The sequence below is a fragment of the Choristoneura fumiferana genome, chromosome 26 (genome assembly GCF_025370935.1).
Source record: "Choristoneura fumiferana chromosome 26, NRCan_CFum_1, whole genome shotgun sequence".
Taxonomy (NCBI): domain Eukaryota; kingdom Metazoa; phylum Arthropoda; class Insecta; order Lepidoptera; family Tortricidae; genus Choristoneura; species Choristoneura fumiferana.
Window position 1 is genome coordinate 5,626,125 of NC_133497.1, and position 13,195 is coordinate 5,639,319.

Genomic DNA, 13,195 nt, shown 5'->3' on the forward strand with positions numbered 1-13,195 from the left:
ACTTACTTATTTTGTACCGAAAATTAAATAAAAAGTTCACAAGTTCTTAATCAAAGAGCTACGTAAACTCATAATATTTTCAAAGAAAGAACTTAACTTTTCATCTCTCCTGTTCGGAAAGATTAATTTTCATGGGTGGAAAATTGTGTTTTCATCTCTAGGGTGGAAAGTATTTTTTTTTAATTTTTCGATTAGCAAAGGAGTCGAAGATAATGGGGGCTATCGTTTTTTGACTTTCTAGATGGCGCCACTGTTGCGTGAGGTTTTAAATGTGGCTTTCAAAGTCTGTTATTACGGGCGTGCAAACAAAGTTTACTTAAAATCATATTTAATACACCTTAAAACCGTACCATAAAAATATCGAGCAACCACAGTGTTGCGTACTCCCGTTTTTTTTTCGGAAAAAAGGAGAGGACAAAAGTTTCCGAAAGACAAAACTGTCTCCAAACACAGACATTCATTGCTCCGTAACGCATAATTGCCATAATTAATTTCAGGTAATGCAAAATATTCACAAAATTATTCCAACTCTAAATAAACCCCGCGTAGCTCACCCAAAAACTATGAGATTTGACATTTCGGAGACCTCACGCTCACTAGCGCCTCTAGCGGTGAAAGTTACGTCAATGACACTTTTTTTTCACGTTTCGGCATGGCCATCTAGATGCACGTCGTGACCAAGGAGCTTATATAAACTCCAATTCAATAGAATCTGACAATCCTGTAGACACTTCCAGCCTACTAATATAAACACCGGGCTGCCTAAGGCTTTGTGATGTGACTATTATACTTTTTTGATTCCTTTTAGATGATAATTGCAACAACAGGGACATATATAATCAAGTGTGCCCACGATAGGGTGTCTTAAATATGTAGAAAATTGACAGATTCTATTGAATTGTACTTTACAACACACAAGAAATTTGATTTTTATTACGTCACGAACATATTCCATCTCTTTCTTTAGTTAGGTTAAGAAAGAGATGGAATATATAAATAAGTAATAAAGGTCAAACTTCTTCGTTCGGCGTTTCACCTCCAGTTTTGTATATAAGCTCTTTGGTCGTGACCAACTCGATTTTCTTTTATGGCAAGTGGCGAGTAGAAAAGGTACCGTTGTAGGTTGGATATAAGTAAATTCAATTTATTATTATTCTCACTTTTTTCTTTCCTCGCAGTCGAAATGAAAAGTAAAGTGTCTAACTCGAGTGAAATTATCCATTTCCCCTTGAACTATTGGCGCTCTCACTTCGTTCGAGCGCCAGAAATATCTCGGGTGAAATGGGTCACTTTCCACCCTTGGTTATCAATCCACCAAGTGTCGTTGCTTTCGTAATTTTTTTATTATATTGGAAATGTTCTCAAAACTGAGCAGCTTAGCCAACTAAAGCTATATTTCGTTCAAATTAGGTTGTAAATAAGTCTCACTTTGTTCCTTAGCCACGGTGCCTGACACGTAAGCAAAATAAAATTAGCATATTGTGTACCTACAGAATTATTCATACAGTGGTTTCGCCAAATATGCTTGTTTCATTGCATAAAAGCAATTCATTAGCGAGCAAGTTCGTTTTTATTCGGTTGGTGGTAATGAAGCGAAGCGTAACTATGGTAGTCGTAGTTGTGACAAAGTACAGTCGAGTTCATAAACTTGTGAGCAAAAATATCTGAACACGCTTCTACGCCGTTAACAATAGAGTCGTGTTCAGATATATTTGATCAAATTTTTGCTCACAAGTTTATGAACTCGACTGTACTACAGTTTATAATAGCTTTGCTAAGATTTTGACTCGTGTTTCAGCTACTTAACTGATCATCGTCAACTTTGTGTTAGGTAAGTTATGACAAGTTTTAGTTACGAATATTTTCGGCTCAATGCCTGAAACCTCGAGAAATGAACACCATGGAGCCATTTACACCACTTAACATAGTACCAATCTAAGCAAAGCTTGTAGGTAATCCTATGGGTATTAGATAATGGATAAACATAGGTCAGGGTTTCTCAAAATGGGGTACGCGAACCCCTAGGGGTTCGCTATTCGACGGTAGGGGGTTCGCGACAAGGTTTACGTGATGGTGGCTGCAAGACTGGCAAGATGATTAAGATTGGTTTTTGGAGTCTTTTTGTATTTTATATTTCAACTCCAAAGTTTACTTATTTGTTGTTGTTTGTTTTTAGTTTGTATTTTCGTTGGCAAGACGATTCTTATCTATATTTGTTACCTTTTATTGCAATAAATAATAAATAATATAGGTGCATTATATATTATGATGATGATTGAAATAAAAATAACCTTAGTTTCTCCAACAGTCAATTTTATTACTTTCTTTTATGGCAGGTCATAAGTAGAAGAAGCGCCATAAGTTTGAGAAACCCTGACATAGGTACAGTAGGGACTATAGGCTGTATACCGCTGGTATCACTGCGGTACTCCGTCGTCCTCTGAAGCGATAGCTGAAACATAAAAAGTACACCGACCGCGCCTAACTCCACCACTTGTGGGGACTGTAACTTGGTAAGAGCTTAGGTAATGGGGATCTACGCGCGTGACGTTAAACTCAGTTCAAATAAAAGGGATATTTCTTCAGTATTCTGATTTATTGTAGGATTTATAATTAGATTACATAGATAGTTCCAGCCACTCAGGCTGTCGGGAGCAATCTGTGCTCCGGCATGTATACCGCTGTCAATCGTCTTTTTAAAGTCAAATTCTAGAAACATACAATATGTACATATAAAAATACTACCATTATACATAATACAGTCAATCTAGCCTGCCAGGTGGTCAGTTTCACCACCTGCCAGCGGTATACAGCCTAGTCCCTACAGTACCTATTTATATGTATTGATAAATACATATTTAAATATACATATAAAAAGTCTTGCAAATTCATTACCCTAGACTAAAATTGATGTTTTAATAATAATATTTATTTATTCAGATTATTTATCCGTTTGACTCAGCAGCGATTTATCTCGTTTCTATGTAACTACTGTTTAGGGGTAAAAATATCCGTAGGCACTTTTGATGAGTATAAGACTCTAGCATAAACGTTATTATTTAGTTTTCATACAAATATCTAACCTGGTCAGGGATCGAACCTCTTTTGTAGTCAGATTCGTTAACCGTTAGGTTGTATTCATCCAGTCGTCTCTGTTTTATATTACATAGCTGTTGCCCGCGATTCCGTCTATGAAGAATTCGTTTATATATCTAACCCTGAACTATTACACTAGGTATTCTATGTCCTTTCCCACGCCTTAAACTAACTCCATATAAAACGTCATCTTTGTCAATTTAGCAGCTTAAATGTGAAGAACTTTCAGATAGACAGACAGAGTTGTTTTCGCATTTCTTATATGTATTAGCAAGGATAGGAATACATATTATATTAATATTATTCGCAATAACTTGTCCACAAAAATTTTTTAGGCCTAGTTTATGAGTAGGTAGGTGATAAGATCAGTATGAAAAAGTTTTCTCCTTTGCCACCGCGACGGCCGCGAGGTAGAATATTTACATAAACGTATGGCGCTTCAGTGAATATACCTCCTATATCCGTTTCTGAATTATAATCAGAATCAAGGTGGAGGATCCGTTAGATCCACCCAATTCCCCTTGTGATCGTCCCACCGTGTACCTTGTGAATGTAATCGTAGTATAAGTACTTAATTAAAGAAGCTTTTAGTAATTAGCGCCTAAAAACTACTGGAAAGCAGGAGATAAGATAATAATTAATTAAAAAAATGACTTCGACGGAATGTTCATTAAAATGAGGCAGGGGCGGCCACCTGTTTTTGATGTCAAGAGTGTAGAACGGATATTGATCGTGCGGCGCGGCGGCTCGGGCGGCGAGAACAAAGACCGGTGCCGCGCCGCCCCACAGTTCGGAATGAGTCTGTCCGGTGGTCAGTGGCTACTACACATAGGTAAAGATGATTAGGCTAATTGCTTAAGGTGACTCATTGTTTATTGAGGTAGTACGAAAGTGTGCTAAAAATATACTTAGTGCTTTGTTTTTGTAAACTCTTCCTTCGTCCTCTATTTAGCCTAGCCCTTATGCTAAAATTGAATTCTCGACCATGTTTCTGCACGAAGTTGTAGGAACATCACGCCATACGTGTTCTTGTAGTGATGGACAAAGTGGTCTAAAAATCTGTCTACTTAATCTACTGCTGTTACCATTTTTAACACATCCAATAAAAACAACTTAACTTAAGTACCGCATAAGTGTTTTATAATAGGTTATGAAAGGACATTGTCATATAAATAAAGGTGCAGTTTCAATTATTTAAGAAAATTTATCCACCATTTTTAACTATTTATTTATACACTTATTTTCATCAACACTGTCTTCATGAAAGTTAAATTGATGATTAAAAATGATCTGATGCTGAAGGAACAGTATGTTACGTAAATAAACCATGCGTGCATCCATCAACGTCGCAGGGGAATGGTAGAGTATGTAAAGCTTATTTGATTTGGAAAGCTCTGTGCCTATATGTTATCAGAAAACTCACTTTGTCAAGTTGTTCTCTTTTCTTTATTTTTAACCGACTTCAAAATGTTTATGTTTGTAGTTCCAATGTTTGTATTTTTTTAATAATGTATTCATTTTTAATGTAGGCTTTTGCCCAGCAGTGGGACACTATACAGGCTACTTAAAAAAAAGTACTCTTTTTGATTGCCTGTTCTAATTAAGTTATTCTTGCTGGGTTAGCACCAAACATGAAAACCCACTAGTACAGGCAGCGTATGGTTGTTATGTTTCTTACTATCTGGCAAAGTAACTGCATGTTTTCTACCGTAGTTTTAAAATGACACATAAAATTCGGTCAATCACAACTTTTTACATCATTTTTAACACTTCTAGCATACCTACTGCGGACTGTGCATACTTAAAGACGTTTTAATTTACTTTAATTTATACGGGAATATCTCTCTCACCCGGGATAAAAAGTGGCATGTGTCAATAATATTTAGCAACCGTTATACTAGAGAAGAGAGATAACTGTTAAGAATCAGTTTATTGTTCCGGAAATAAAGTTGACATAAACTACATGAATAAAAACAACCAACAGTCAACATCTTCGTTAGGTCGTGGCGTTGGCAGCAGCCAGTAAAAAAATGAATGGTTACTTATTAGGTAAATTATCTTGCGGTTTTTTTAGCAAACTTAAATAGGTATGTGTTTCGTAACGTAGGTAAGTATAGGTATAGAAATACCTAATGAAATTTACGGCTTGTAGTTTTAGTAACACGGTCTTAAATGAAGTGTGTTCAAAAACATACTAGAGTTATTAAATCGATTGCCAAAAATTTTACAGCATGCAACTGTTTCCCGTACGATACAAAGAACCATAAAATGAGGTCGTTTGCATTCTAGCATTGTACGAAAATTAGCTAACGTCCGTTTGTGAACAAGAAAAGTGAAATTTTCCTGTTAATTTTCCATTTCATCGATTAAGTTTGGTGAAATATATTTATGTTAACATTTCCGCGCGGGTAAGATATTGACATTAACTTAGCGCCTGTAGAACAGCGAGTAACTTCCACGAATTATAAGTATTAGTGTAATTAGGCACCTCCGTTGTTTGTGAGGAAGTTAAGACATATTTACGACTGTAGCGGAGATGTATGGAGCGGCACGCGTGAAATCAAAACAAATTATCGACGGAGAGCGAAATGCTAGATTAATTTATCGTTGAAATCATCAGCGAGCGTTGCCAGAGCCTATCTATGCCGACTCGACCCATTTCTTACTGGCTCGAAAGCAATAGGTATACATTGTTTCTACACATGCCTCCCCTGCCTCCCTAAAAGCCTTTTGTTTATTATTTTAACGTCTTCGAAACAATTTCAAATTGGAACACAACTGTCAAGTTAGACAGAGCCATTTCACGCATTTCACTAGAACGACTTTGTTTTTTAATGGCGCTTGTACGTAGTTGAAAAACTACACTTTTAGAAACTATTTAAAATATACTTACACAATACCTTCAACTGCAATTTTTTTTATATGATATTTTCAGTGTATTAGCTAGTTTTTGACTTCATCAAAAACACGATGCTGACAAAAACCTCGATAGATTTTTTTTTTTTAAAAAGAGCCTTCATTTACACGTTAAAACCAAATATTATGAAACTATTATGAAATACAATACAAAATTGCTTTATTAAATAGTTTTTAGTAGTAGATTTTATGCTTCATAGATTTTCAATAGGTTGAGTACATCAATATACCAATTTATTTCGTCTTTGGCAAAATAAAACGGTTCTAGCGCGCGCGGCGGGCCAAGTAATTTCCCAGTCGCCAGTACCACGCGTGTACAGTCGACGACGGACCTGTGCACATTTTTCTAACGCGCTAGTACTACTTTTGAGAGCAAATAATGGGTAATCGCAGTATTAAAAGTTAAGCGAAAGAGGAAACGCATAAGTGAACTCAGAGCACATATGAGAAGCATTAGATTACCTAACGGTAAGTACCTACCACACACTAATCGACGGCCGGAGTCGGCCGAGTCAGCAGGGATACTACGAAAACTCCAAACCGAAGTTCGTGTCGTGCGGTCCCTCTCGCTCTCGTACTAATAGTATAAGTGTCAGAGGACCGCAACCCACGATCTTCGAGTTTCGTAGCAGCACTGCTGAGCGGATTTCACATTCGTACTACGACCGCAAGCTGGTTGGCGCGGCCTCGGCTGCTCATGGAAGCGGACGGCTTCGTCCAGATTCTACCGCAACTGCCATACAAATTGTAGGCACGTTGTATAAACCTATACTACTCACGGCGAACATGCGGCGAACCTTGGCGGGTTACTATGAAACTCGAAACTCGAGTTCGTATCGTACCATTCCCTCTCGCTCTCGTATTAAATAGTATAAGTGTCAGAGGGACCGCAACCCACGATCTTCGAGTTCGTAGCAGCCCTGCTGAGCGGATTTCACATTCGTACTGCGACTGATTCTACCCGCGACTGCCAATACAAATTTGTAGGCACGTTTATACCTATACTACTCACGGCGAACATGCGGCGAACCTTGCGGCTACTACGAAACTCGAAACTCGAAGTTCGATATCGTACCGTCCCTCTCGCTCTCGTATTAAATAGTATAAAGTTCAGAGGGACCGCACGACACGAACTTCTAGTTTCGAGTTTCGTAGTAGCCCTGCATGATCCCTTGACAGTTTCACTGACATTTCTGATAGTAGATGCAACAGTTTCGATCTAAGTTTAGATTTTTCTCACTTTTTGCAGGCAAAGGTAATATCTTGCATTCAGCCAAGTTATTTTAACATAATTATTTTAATAAAAAAGATGGTTGCACTAGTAAATTATTGACAAAAACATGTACTCCAACTGCAATCCTGCTGCAAATGGGAGTTTGGATGCAGTTATTGCGCAGTTAGTACAACTGCACCAGCACTGGACCGACTGTCAGAGGACTGCATTCCAACTGCCATTTTAGGCAGTCGGAGTGCAGTTTTTACGCAGTTCTGATGTAGTTTCTGCCATTTTACAGCCGGATTGCAATTGGAATGCGGTCCGTGTTACCAGACCGTACATTACGACGCCTACCGCCTACCTTATCAGCGACTTATTTATTATAGGAACTTCGATTTGTAATTTACCTTCACGTAAATCAAGATTGGTTTTTTGGAATCTTTTTATATTTTTTATTTCCATTCCATTTTTTTTTCTCTTACGGTCATCCCGTAAAACCTAAATTGAAATACAAACTGAAATATAAGATGCCCAGAAAAACCAGAAAAATAAGACCAGCACTGGATTCGAACCCAGGTCCTCGGTATTCCGTACCGCGTGCTATACGCTACACCACTGCTGGTCCACCAGCAGTGACAGCACCAGCAGGGTTCGATATCCAGTGCTGGTCTTATTTTTCTGGTTTTCTGTGCATCTATATTTCAGTTTGTATTTTCAATTTTGAAATTAGTTTGTCTTTAATTTTTTCTCCCAAATGTGACATCTTTAAGTAAAGTGAAATAAAGTGCCCGGTTGAAGTGTAGCCTTTAGAAATGGACTTGAAAATGTATCAAGAAAACGAAATTCAGATGTAGAATTATGAAAAGGAAACTAAAACTACTGAAATTAACAAAAATAGTAACTGGTATGACCAGATCCAAGATCTCCATGTCACGTGTCGAGCACAGTGTATATTTGCTGTGTGGAGTGGTGAAAATCATCACCTCAAAACAGTAATCATACTTATAGATGATACATTTTGGGGAAAAAAATGAAAGACAAACTAATTTCATTTTATATGGACTGGTTACTACCCGAAATTGTTGATTCCCGTCGAGCTCGGGGAATGCCACTAAGGGAAAAAGAATCTTCATGAAAAATAACTGTAGAACCTCCTCTGACTGAAGAAAAAGAACTTTCTTCTACATATCTATACTTTTCAAGCGACGAAAATAGCGAAAACATCGCTTCATGCTCCAGACAATCAACTTTGGAATCTCCTCTGACTGAAGATAAATAACTTTCTCCTACATATCCATACTTCTCAAGTCATGAAAATAAGAAAAGCATCGCTTCATGCTCCAGACAATTTTGGAAGAGCTATAAATTTATTTTAAAACTAATTGTTGCCGTCGACTGCGTCCGCGCGGAATCCGATTTAGAGCAATTTTTATTATATCCAAAAATATTTATTTTCCGTAACATAAAATATCCTAAATGTTGACCAGACTAATAAGCTATCTAACTAACTAATTTGGCGCAGGGACCCAAAGAGAGTCTTGGCCTCCGAAACAAAAGCATGCCATCTGTCATATCTATTTATCGACCTATTCAGTCTAAATGTCTATCCATTACCTACGTTACAAATCAAACTGTGGGCATGAAGAATTTGTTTATTACCAAGACTATTCATATTAAACGAAGATTTTCTTTATTAAACCAAAAAATGTGTAATATAGTTTTAAGGAAAAATCCGGAATTCACATTAACCAGAATACGGATACAAACAGAATAAGGCCGTCAACGGGCTGCGTGACAGATGCGCGACGCGCCCCGCAATTGCCTCCACCGCGTCGTCTGCTTCCCCCCAAATACCCGAAAATTCTTCTATAAGCGCGCCTTAATGGAACAATTCTTAGGTACGGTCAAAGAACTAATTGGCGTACCTACCTACCTACTAAGGTGAAGAATCTTTTTGCTGCTAATATCGTGTTGACATTTCAAACATAAACCAAAGAAATCAACGTGAAATTGATAGTGAAAAATTTTCACCCTACACGGGATTCAGTTTCTTTGACTGTCCGTCGTACCGTACGTATTAGATGGAGTTCTGTTGCTTTTGCAGTTGGAAAAATACGACAGCTAACCGATGTGGCGACGATACGATTGGTGTATTTTGTTTGCTTTAATACCGTCATTTCGTTCGGCCTTATTTTATGGAGATCTGCTGGAGACATATGGAGTAGTAATATAATATAGTATGGAATGATAGAAGGCAATTGACAGGATTTCATATTTCTAAGACTATAATTTGATTCGTTCTCTGTATTCTGCTTGGAAAGAGAAAAACGCTGATATTTTTAAAATTTCGCTACGATTATAATTAATTTATTACAATTTTTTTAAGATGTGCTTATTCTAAGGGCATAACTCCAAAACTACCAAACAACACAATAGATCCATTACTTTTGTCTAGTCTCTATTAAAAAAAAAGATCACGTAAATTTGACGTAGACGTTGTCAAAATTATGACAGCTCCTTTTTCTGGTGAAAAAGGCAAAGGAAACATATTATCTATTCTGTGGTAATGTTGGCAAATTCAGATATTTTTTTTCAATTATATGCATTTATTTTCCTATGTTCAGGAGGCAAAACTCTTTCGATTCGTGTAGTAATTTTAATTTACAGGTGTTAAAAAAAATCTTGTCAATTAGTTCGATTTTATAACTTAGGAATACGGAAATATTTTTACATATATATAAGAAGGTATTCTAACGTTTACTGCAGTTGAAATAGTAATTTGTGTAAGTACATAAGAAATAATATAACATATTATGTGTATTTTTTACAAACGTCGAAAAGCCTAAAATAAGACTGATGTTTCGGCCATTGCAGCCGCTGCTACCGCCTTTAGTGATGTCTTGCAAAGTGGGATAGCGCGAATGTGTCCACACATGTGGCTTTCCATAATATATCATCATATAAGGGACAAGCGTCATTCCATCAGGTCTCTTGCCATCATCACGTGCTAGCCCAACCTGACAAGAGCCCGGTGAGTTATGTCGCTTCGACAAGCATGGCGGGATAGACGGCCGGCGCTTTTGCAATATGTTAGTCCGTGATGACCCAGCCGATTTAAGTACAACGTTATTGTTACAATAACAGTGACGGCGAAGGGGTATGACGACCTTCGCACCGATTCTCAGGCCGACAGCCAACCTACCTACACTTTGATAAGCGCTTGTTTTAGCCTATATTATATAAAACCAAAACCTTTGCCTATTAAAACTAAGATTGTTTTATGTTATCTTCCTTAATTGGCCGATATCGCCTTGTATTCAACAAAAAGCATTTCTCGTTATCGCTATTGACTAACTGCATGCTGCGCTTAATATGTTATATATTGCCTTTACGTCATAGCGATAAGTTAAGTGGCGATATGTTTTGTTTAATAAATCACGCAATGATAAAAGCAATCACATTAGGCGTAGAAATTTAAATACAAGAAAAGTGAAAGTTGTTTTGACGACTTAATTTATATTGCTTCGCTCTATCCGAGGGAATGTGATCAAGAGTTGCCGCCTTGATGATCGCGATGGATAATCCGGCGCGGGAGTTGGCAGCCGTCGCTTCCACTCCCGTCATGTGCAATGCTAATAAGATAGCCATTATGCTCCCACATCGTCGGATTGCATGCTTGTTTCACTTTCAATAAATACAAGTGCCCATTAGCAGCTAATAGAATTGCAGTAAAATCTGCGCTTCATTTAAAGTATATAAATAAATAAATCATATTTTCACCTCAGCACCTCAAATAGGCAGGTTTGCTATGAGAAATCAGTGAGCAAAATCGCATTTGCTCACTCCGTGAGACAAAGTACTTTTTTAATTATTTTTTTTAAATGCTGAGTACAGTGTTGGGTCTACGCACTGAATTCCAAATATGTGAACTTTACTTTGATCTGTCATTTCACTTCAACTTCGAAAAAAGCAAGAGATAGGATCAAATTTGTGATTACAAACTTAAATTAAATTTTTGGTATTTAAAATATATCGAATATTTTCCAAAATGTAAATTTTTCCATCTTTTAATAAAGTATGCAACCTCGTTGCACGAAAGCCGCTTCTCTTGTTTTTTTTTTATAAAAGATTTCGTATACTGCCTCTACAGTATAATTATTATTTGTTAAATTGAATGATTTTTTAACAAATCTATTTATGTTTATGTAATAGAAATCTTAATAAAAATCATATTTAAAGGTTTAATTGTTCAACCTTTTCAATTACCCGAGATGAGCTTTTTGCAGTATTAAAAATAAGTGTGACATTAGTACAAGAAGTTAAGATTGCATGTTATGAGTATGCGATTTGTATTGTAGCTACTGGACTCTTTTTATGGTTTTAAATGTAATTATTATATTGATAATAATCGGATTCTATTTTAAAAAAATGTGTTTGTTTTGTAAACATGTAGGTATATGTGGTTTTATTCTTATGTTACATTTAATTATGTTCTCGCTGCTGAGGTGAAAAATTGTATGTGTCACACGAGACCAAAGTTTTTTTGCATCTCGTGTATTTCAATCCCTTGCTGATCTCAGGATTCTAACCTAGAATCACTCCCTAACGCTCGTGATTCAATTATAGAATCCTTCGCTTACTCGGGATTCAAAATCAACACTCGCAACAAAAACAACTTTGCTCTCTTGTTGCACAAATAACTATTTTAAATCAGAAAGTAATAACATGTATGAACTTTAATGAATTGCCTTTATTTAGTAAATATTATAATAAAATCGTGAGTTAAACTTCATCTCAATTAGCACTCGTGAANAAAAACAACTTGTGCTCTCTTGTTGCACAAATTAACTATTTTAAGTCAGAGGTAGTAAATTCACATTTCTCACCTCATACCCAAAACTACACCCGCGCAGAAATTATATCTTTAAATTTTCCACTTGATGATATGACTTTTTAACAATTAACAAACAGACGCATCTGTTATTTAGACAAATCTTCGGTCCGAGCAAATAAAATTATGCCTGTGCCAACCTTGACTTTGAACAAGAAAGGGCGAAGGTTAAACCGACTTGTAATATTGTCATCGTGTTTTGAGCTGACCGTTCGCCGGCGGCCTGTAAACGCTTAATGTTGTAAACACCTTTCGTAATTTAAAAGGTCAAATGTAAAAAAGATATATAACCTGAACAAGCGTTCTGCGTATGGTCTTACCCAAAAAAATCATCATGCTAGAATATATATGACTAGAAAAATATAGTTTTTATAATTTTTATTTTTATACTAACATATAGAAATATTTAGTTAAGCTTTCTTAGGTTAGTTTCTTTGTCTTCTTATTATTATTATTATTATTTTATTTAATTAAATCTATATTAATAATAAATTTGAAAGTTCTCTTCAGTAGAGGACTGAGTTTTATAGTTATTTATGCAACTGTATCGTAACAGGGGTCCTTAAAACACGAGTGTGGTTTTATTGAAAACGAGGCGTAGGCGAGCTACGATACAGCCGTGTTCATAATATGAAGGGTCCACGGAAAGAACGTGTCTAGTCACCTAAGCAACTTTTTGAGTTATAGCGGCTTGAAAGTTAGTCATCACGAACAATTACTATGGTTACCATTTATTTAAAAGATCAAAAAATAGATTTTTATTGCTTTCAGATTACTTATTTAATTCAATGGTAAGTCATAGTACTTTGTGAGCTCTAGGTACATTTTGGCATTAAAATCTCATTTAAAAAAAAAAGTGACTAGACATGTTCTTTCCGTGGACCCTTCAATCCAATGTCGTACTGCTGGTCATTATCTATGGTTTTGAATGCATAATGGAAGATTTACTATATATGGGTGTAGATATAGCAGTGGAAACATAGAACTTTTCTGACATGTAAAGCCAAAGGCATTCGATTTTGTTTTACTGTTGGCGTCTATTGTAAAGATACGTAAGCGTACTTTACAGTTCACTT

At 36.4% G+C, this 13,195-nt stretch overlaps 1 pseudogene; it reads right to left on the reverse strand.

Annotated features, from left to right (window-relative positions):
• Positions 1-13,195, reverse strand: part of LOC141442977 (uncharacterized) — a 35,422-nt pseudogene that overhangs the window by 12,475 nt on the left and 9,752 nt on the right.